This window comes from Peromyscus leucopus, chromosome 11, assembly GCF_004664715.2.
Source record: "Peromyscus leucopus breed LL Stock chromosome 11, UCI_PerLeu_2.1, whole genome shotgun sequence".
NCBI classification, from domain to species: domain Eukaryota; kingdom Metazoa; phylum Chordata; class Mammalia; order Rodentia; family Cricetidae; genus Peromyscus; species Peromyscus leucopus.
In genome coordinates this window covers 54463659-54472641 of record NC_051072.1, presented here as the reverse complement: position 1 = coordinate 54472641, position 8983 = coordinate 54463659, and the positions used below count along the sequence as shown (strand labels likewise).

At 44.3% G+C, this 8983-nt stretch overlaps 1 pseudogene; it reads left to right on the top strand.

Annotated features, from left to right (window-relative positions):
- Positions 1–2108: 2108 nt before the first annotated feature.
- Positions 2109–3610, top strand: LOC114694687 (annotated as a pseudogene).
- The last annotated feature ends 5373 nt before the right edge of the window (positions 3611–8983 follow it).

Below are 8983 nucleotides of genomic sequence, written 5' to 3'. Positions count from 1 at the left end.
AACTGCAATTCTGTCCAGCTCCCTAGCTCATGGTCCAGCTAATGACTAACTCCTATGCTTTCAACCTCATCTTCATCCTCTGTATCCTCTTCCTTCATCTCTGCTACTCTCTACTGCTGTGGGATGGTCTGTATGTCAAATTGCTTGTCTCCTAAGCTCAGCAGGGCAGTTAGTAACTTAGTAGGTTCAACAGGTCAGGGGAGCTGAACTGTTTACCAATTGGTCTGGGCACACACGGATTTCATAGTAGAAGACAGCTGGAATATTAAAGACTGGGTAACACCACATATTCATAATAAATGGCTTTGCCTTTTGACAGACCCTTGGCTGGTCAAAGTTCAGTTTTAATACACAGATGAATCTCTGTGATATATTCTTGCAGCCTGCAAGACTGGAGACCCACACAACTCGTTGAACATGGAGAGGTCAAGCTGGTGCCTACCCAGAACCTTCACCCCATGTTACAGTGTCTTTGACATGGAAAGTCAACACCAACCCAACAATGACATCTTTGACCTACAATCTGTCCGGCCTGCAAAATATGCTAGGGCAATGGGGCATAAATGGGGGGGGGGCTAGGAGGGAGTGGGGAGAGAGGGAGAGAGAGAGTATAAGGATTATGTCCTTAATTATGTCACTAGCCTAAAAAGGGGGCGTGCCCTCTGTGCCCTCTCTCCTTTTCCGCACTCTCTCCTGTATTCCTCCCTCTGCGTGGTCTTCTCTCTCTCTCTCTCTCTCTCTCTCTCTCTCTCTCTCTCTCTCTCTCTCTCTCCCTTTCTCCCCCCTCTCTCTCCCAATAAAGCTTTAGAAAGGTAACTGTGACTTGTGACTCTTCAGTCACCTATACATCCAGCACTCTGCTCTGTCGACATGGCCACAGCAGGTGGCAGCCAGCCACAAGTGCCACTTAACCAACAGGGAGGAAGGGCGAGTATACAGCATCAACAATAACATATTGAGAGATCCTTCCCTGCAGAATAAAATTTTAACCGTTGAAAAGGCATACTAAAACAACATGAATAAACTGGAGAAGGTACTCTCTATGTGACAGGTAGTTCTTCATTTACCGATAGCTTATGGGTTGGTTTTTAAGACATTTTATAAGCAATAGGACTTCTCACTTATTGTTGGTAGGAATACAAAATGGGACAGACCCTTTGGGAAACAGTACAACAGCTTCTTACAAAACCTAAATATGTTCTTCCATAGAACCTGCCATCCTTCGGCATTTACTCGAGGGAGCTGAAAATTATGTCTCCAGGGAAACCTGCACGTAAGCTAGGCATGTGTTGCCACACAAATGAGGCTTGCTGTGACCCCAGCACCCAGAGGATCATGAGTTCAAGGCCAAGCCTGGACTACACATTGAGGCCCTGTCTCAAAAACAAAAACTAAATGGCTGTGGATGAATGTTGGCTTATTTAGAACTGCATAAACTTGCAAATTAGTAGTCCTTCAACCAGTGAATAAATAAGCCATAGTTTCAACATCTACCTACACACTAAAATATCATTCAGCCCTGAAGGTTAATGAGCTATCAAGACACAAAAACAGAGAAGAACATTGAATGCTTGTTACTAAGTCAAAGAAGCCAGTCTGGACTACATATTATGTGGTCCCAACTCTAAGACCTTATATGGAAACAGTAGGAAGAGTGGGGGTGTCAGGGGATTGAGGGCAGGAACGATGGATATGCGGAGCACAGATTTTTCGGGACTATTCTGTAAGATCTTGCAGTGGTGAATACATACATGTCATATGCATCGCTGAAACCCATTCAACAAATTGTTGGTTTTCTGAAGTCATAGGTTCTTTTTTGGTGTGTTTTTCTTCTTAAGTAATTAGTGGTCTTCATTCTTGGTGTTGCTGAGCTGTGGTCCTCCTTCCTAGTGACCTGCAGCTGGTTTTTTTATTTGGATTTTCTTGACTGTGTGTGTGTGTGTGTGTGTGTGTGTGTGTGTGTGTGTGTGTGTGTGTGGTTTTGGTTTTCTGGGATTTTGTTGTTGTAGTTGTTAGTTGTTTGATAGGATTTTAGGTTTTCTATTCTTTTTCTTTTTCATTATTTTCATTTTCAATTTCTTTCTTCTTTTTTCTTTCTCTTAGGTAGCATGTATACTTTGTTACTGATAACGTACTCTTGTTGTGAAGAGGCATGTGCAGATCTTGTAGAGGAGTACACAGATCTCTTAGAGGGTTGTGCAGAGTTCAGAGTAGTGTGCAGGTCTAACTCCAGCCTCCTGGATCCAGAAAGCTTCCACTCGCAGTATGTGGTCTTGAAGACCATTGGCCGTGGAGGCTATGGCGAAGTACAACTGGCCCACCACCGCCTCACAGGCACCCTGGTGGCTGTCAAAGTACTACAAAAGAGGAAGATGTGGTGTTTTCCTGTCAAGTCCGAGGTAAATATTATGAAGATGATCAACCACCCCAACATCATCTCACTTGTCCAAGTGATTGAGGATGAGAAGAAAACATACCTCATCATGGAGCTGGCAGAAGAGAAACAACTTTATGAGTATGTCTGAAAGGCTGGCCACCTGCAGGAGGACAATGCCCGGAGGATCTTATGTGCCGTGAGTTACTGCCATGAGCATGGAATAATTCACAGGGACCTGAAACCAGACAACATCATGGTGGATGGGAACGGAAAAGTCAAAATCATCGACTTTGGCCTTGGCACCCAAGTCAAGCCCGAATAAAAGGTTAGATTTTTCATTGGGCCTTATGCCTTTTGTGCCCCTGAACTCTTACTTGACGGACTTTATGATGGCCCCAAGGCCGACATATGAGCCTTGGGAGTCATATTATATTTCATGGTAGTCAGAAAACGTCCATTTTGTGGTGATACCTTACTTGAGCTCCAAAAGCAGATTTTTGACCGTCCCCTTGGCCTGTGAGAAGAACTCCAGGACCTGCTTAGCCTCTTAATGTGATTCAACCCCAGGCTTAGGCCAACAGCGGATGAAGTGATGACACACTCCTGGCTCAGGAAAGACATGGAGGCTTCACCAAATGGCTGTGAAGAAATGGTCCCCAGTTTGCCTGACCCTGCAATTGTGGAAGCCATGAAACATATTGGGTTCCAAGCCCAGGACATCAAAGATTCATTACAACAGAGGAAATTCAACCAGACATGGCATCTTATTGCTTACTTAAAGGGCAGGCTCTCCAGGGGCCTATCTGCACAACCTTGGATCAACCCGTGAATCCAGGGGTGGCGCCATTCCCTTCCCTAGAGGATCCTGTTGCTTTCCCTCTACCACCCAGGAGGAGGAGCAGTGAGCCCACCCTTGGCACATTGCTCAGAGGGTTACCCACTAGTGGTCAGGTGTCTGCCTATGGCCAGCAGGCAGGTCAAAGAGGAGACAGAAGGGCCACAGAGTACGCCATTCCTCTCCAGAGGACACTCACTTTGGACCAAGACCACCAACGCTCCAAGAGTCTCCCCTGCATTTACTCAAGGAGTACCAGCAGTGATAACATGGAAGACAACTTCCGCCCCGACAGAGCCTCAGCAAAGGGCAAGTCCACACGCAGCCATGGTCAGCCTCGAGGCTTGAGGGCATGGACAAGGAGGATAGGAAACGCCCTCATGAGACTCTGCTGCTGCTTTCCATCAAGGAAGAAGCCTCAAAGGATGCAGAACAGAGTCTCCCCTCAGAAATGAGACACAAGGAGGGCGTGTGGAGAACAAGCAGCAGGCCTGGCCCAGGTACCTTTCTGTGTTTGAATGAGTGTTTTACTCATGTCTCTGTCAATGGACAGATCACAACTATGTGTATTTATAGGATACAATGCATTGAGAAGCTAGATGTAGATACCATGGGATGGTTCAATGGAACCTATCAACATATTTAGCATCCAGAAGACAAATCTCACTGTATCCTGCACATGGGAAATCTAAAACTGTTGGACTAGAAGTCAACAGCAGAAGTGTGTTAAGAGAAGGGAGGGGGAAGGAAAAGAGGAGGTGCTGATGGAGGAGAAAAGTGGTATGGGGTGGGATCTAGGTGATGAGGGACAGAGGTGAGTGGGAGCAGAGGGTTAGACAGGAGGAAGCAGCCTGGAGAGCCAGGCAGAGCAGGGCGACCACGGTTGGGAAGACGCCCTGTATAACTGTAGTCACAGGGTTCTCTCTCACGTGTTGTATTCTAAGAGTTCTCCGGAGGATGCAGAAGGCCACCCACAGTTCTGCAGCTGTGGTGTTGGGGAGGATTCATGTATGGACCGAGACCTGCAGACAGAACCATGCAGAAAGCCCATGATGTCCTGTGTCCGTGCCCTGCTCAGGGGTCCAGCCAGGAGGAAGGGAGCAAATGATGGAGTCCTGGGCCACAGGAATTCTGCAAGGACCCTGCCCCTCAAAGGCATCCATAATCAGGGGGCAGGAGCTGAAAATGTGTCCAAAGTCTACCCAGGTCATGTGAGACCCCTCTTCTCCTGGCACTTCCCTGCCTCACTGTTAGCAGACATTAAAGTTCTTGAAGTGTTTGTCATGAATCTTAGAATGAAGTGATGTTTGTGAAAGATGACCATGGGGGGTTTCCTGCGTCTTCCTTTCACAGGAGAATTGGCTCTGTGGTGCTCAAAAGTCCCAGGAAAAGTAACTTCACGCCCAACACCACCAAGTCATTAGAAATGTCTTTGAAGGAACAAGCTCTAAGGTACCTGAAGGGGGAAAATGCAGAACCTGAGTGTGGACTTTGTGTCCTTCTAGATCCAGCAACATTTTCAGAAGGATCACTGAGAACTCTGGGTGTCATCAGCGTATCTCATTTCTACAGAGGCGAGCATGGTAGCCTGATGAATTCCTGTGGACATGGCTCAGGTTGGATCCCAGAGTCGCTGAGAAGCCACTGGTCCGTCCTGCTGTGTTCCTTAATTGCATCATACAAGATGTTCATTCTCCCTGTCGTGACATTTCCCCTTTTTAGATCTATGGGACAGGGCTACCCCTCAATGTCCTAGCCAGGCATGTGTCCTTCAGTGAACAAGTCAGTCTGGGGCAGGAGGATGTATGATGTCAAAGAGAAGTATAAATGTTCCATGTGAGAGGGCAGGCCCTGGCTAACACAGACCAGTACCAAGATGTGCCATGTCACAGGGACCTCACCTAACAAATACCAAACCCAAACCCTATCATGCTTGGCAGATCACCAGTGCCTGGGGGACCCATCTCACAGGCAATGAAGCTCCAGTTCATGTGTACACCTGTCGCTCTGATGGTAGGGTCTCATAGATTCCTGAGATGCCCTCGTAGTATCTTTCCAGTTTCCTGGTGTAAAGCTCTTTATGCTCCTTTAAATTCAGCCTCAGGAGCTCTCAGGGCATAGACAGTGTGTGTGTGTGTGTGTGTGTGTGTGTGTGTGTGTGTGTGTATGTGTGTGTGTGTGTATGTGTGTGTGTGTGTGTGTGTGTACGCACGTGCGTGCTCGTGCACGCACTTTCAGGATGTAGTACACTAGCAGTACCCTCTAGTCAACCTCCTATCAGAATCCTCAGTCCCATCCAAAATTTGTCATTACTCATGTCAAGTCTCTATCGCAATGTCCATTAAGCTCCGTTTAGAACATTCTTGAGACTCTCAGGCAGCCAGCATCTCCACACTTCTCCAAATGCTCCCCACAAACACATTGCAAAGGCATCTGAACCATGTAGTATCAGGGACACTCTAGCCTTAGCTCCATTGCTCCACATTAGATTTCCATTGCTGGGACAAAATACCTGAGTTAGTCAAGTGATAAGGAAAAGAAGTTTTATCTTGGCTCACTGTTTCAGAGTTCACAGCCCATGGGTGGCTGTTTCCAATGGCTTCGGTCTATGGAGAAGCAGACCATCCTAGCAGGAAGTGCCTGGTAAAACAAACTGTCCACTTCACAGTAGTCAGACCAAGGAAAGAAAGAACTGTTTTTACCAAAGTGTCTCCTTCATGCCACTGAGTCCGGAGTCCATACATGAACTAAAGCCATTCCTGAGGTCAGGCTCTCCACATCTAGTTAACTTCCAAAGGCCCTACTTCTGCTGACTGCTGTGTGGAAGATGGGAAGCCCTCAAAACAGGAACTTCTGTAGGATTTGTAAGGCCTACAAATCTAATCCCAATCATTCTAAGGCTGTGGTGGGAGAATTGTGAGTTTGAGACCAACATGGGCGACACAGTGTGATCCCATGTCAATAAAAAATAAAATAAGATCTTAATAACTGGCATGCAAAGTGCTTACACCAGCAGGGCGGACATTCTGTCAGCTGCCATTGGCACATCGCCATCAATATCACTCCCATCCCCACAGGGGGAATGAGGTGGGTGTGCGTGGGGGGAATGGGTAGTGCCTGATGCAGACATGATGCTCTCACCACCTCCAATACACTGTATTCTGAGCATTTGCATTCCACACGCAAACACTAGATCGCCCGACATGTGACTGACTTGATGACACTTGTTTCTAGGTGGACAGAGACACACAGAGGTGGGCAAACAACAGGCACAAATTGCCGAAAGCTCACATGTAAGAGAAATTACTAAATGGTCTTATTAATAAAAAACCTGGAGCCAGATATTGGGGTGAAAACCAAGAGATCAGAGGAACAGGACGGACCACAGCCAACCTCAACTTACTGACCTATTTCTGTATACCCATGTCAATAAGCCTTTCCGTTCTCCATCTCACTTCCTCTCTCCATCCAACTATATCACTTCCTGTCTGTCTGTACAGACCTCCAGGCCTCTATGATTAGTGTTGGGATTAAAGACGTGCCACCATTGCCTGACTTCTATGTTTAATAAAATGGCTGTTTTGTTTTTTTTTAAACAGATAAGCTTTATTAGGGTGCAAATATATTGGGGGAACAATATATCACCACATTTCCCCTTTTTTATCTAAAATATAAATTATAACTAATATAAAAAACTATATACAATATATGCAGGCAATAAATACATCAACAATGTCTTGTCCATTTGCATTTGACATATTCAGAGAAAATATTCCATTATCTATCCTATCTTTGTGAATCCAAAGGATTGTATCTAATTTACTTTCTATTCTAATTTGTATTACCAACCAAAAACTATCTTATAATGTCTTTAAAACTTATACACTTTATACCTCTTTAGTGAGTTTCTTTCATGAAATTGTTAACAAGGAAAACTATAGCTATAACTAATCTTCAACTCCCTCAGAGAGCTGAGAAGGAAATAATATTGCCTAGTAAAATAGGAAGTGCAAACAAGTGACTTCCAAAAATGTGAGTTATGACAGAAACAGCCAGCTGCCTGGACAGTCTCTGAGGTTTCTCTGCAATGTTGAGGCATCATCTTCGGCCTATAGGCTTAGCCTATCTGACAGACTCATTTGTGAAGCAGGATGTATGCAAGGCCTACAGCTCGATCCCACATTTGATTCACGGGTTCCATGTACCAGATAAACTTGAATTCCACCAATGTCATGTCATGATTCAGGATTTTAAATTCTGGAAATTTTTGGAATTCAACTTCCCATTCTTCTTGGCGTGTGGGTGGCTTCATCTCCTTTATTAAATGCCAGTCTACCACTGAGAGGCCAGACTCCGTCAGCCTACTGACTCCTCCAAGAACAACTGCTCCAGCTGCTGTTCCACTGCACACCAGGAGCCACAGGTCCACTGCCTGCTCAGCTGCTTTTGAAGGAAGGGGCACTGTACCTTTTCCAGATTGCAAAGCCACTTCAGTGATGATGCCATATTGCCCTGACCTCAGAGGACACCTGTTGCCAAAGCTGCAACCACACTTGTCTTGGCAGGGATTGGTAGTCCTTTGTTTTGTGTCCTGTTTGTTCATTTTGGATAGCATACTGTCATCAGTCAATGCTAGGGCACTGTTTGGCCTAGTGGCTAACTTTTGCCACAATGAAAGTTAACTCCATGTGGAGGTTCTTCAATGCCCATATCTTCTCTGAAGTAGATAGGCAAGACTTATAGTCATTTAAAAAAAAAGAAAAAAAATCTATGTTATTAAAACATCTTAACTGCCATATTCTATAGATCTCTGAAAGGTTTGAAGATGACCTGTCTATCTAAAATATATCTCTGTTTGACCTTGAAAACATACTTAACATGACTACAAGTTTGATTGTAATGACTAACTACTAACTTTCATTTCTTTATATCCTAATAGTTGGTAATAATAACTTGCATTACATTGTTAAATGAACTGTATAGGTACAATACCTTGAACAAAATTAGAAATATACATACAGAATTTTCTAACAAAATCAATCTCAAATTTGTATCAATATACATAATTTATATACAATATACAAAAATCCAATCCAATGTAAAATATTTAAAACTAGTAGTTGCTTTTAAAAGTAGACTCAATAATCTACCTTTTTATTTGTATCATATCTATATCCTGTCTTATTTCTTTTCAGAGTAGATTCAATAATCTACCTCTTACCTATATTCTCTTTTTTTTTCAAACAAAAACCTTAAATCTAATCTCCTTTTTTTAGCCTTTTCCCTGACCATTAACAATAACATCTTGTAACCAACCATCCTAAACAATGACAATTATCCAAAACCCACTGAAAGACCAAAAACCACCCACCTCATCCTTTGGGAATGTGGGCATTATGTTCTTAAAATTACATCCTGCTGTTTGGGGGTGAAGGCATCTTTGGGGGATCCTGAAAAGAAAAAAGTTGAGTCAATTTTCAAGTCTTGGGAGAGGTAGCTGTATCATTTGTTGTCCAGTCTCTGCATAATGCGAAAGTGCAGGGCTTATTTCTAGTCCTTGCTCAAGTAGTCTGTGAGGCTGGATCATCTCAGCTAGCCATCTCAAAATTGTCCTGAGCAGTTTGTAGTCCAAAGCTGATCTTTGGGTGATGTTTGTCAGCTTAGTGGTGTTACTATTGTCCATGTGGAATTGTCGTTGTGGGGCCCAATCATCTTTTTAGAGACTTCAAATTTGCTGTTAGGTCTGGTCATGATTCCTTGCAGAATACTGT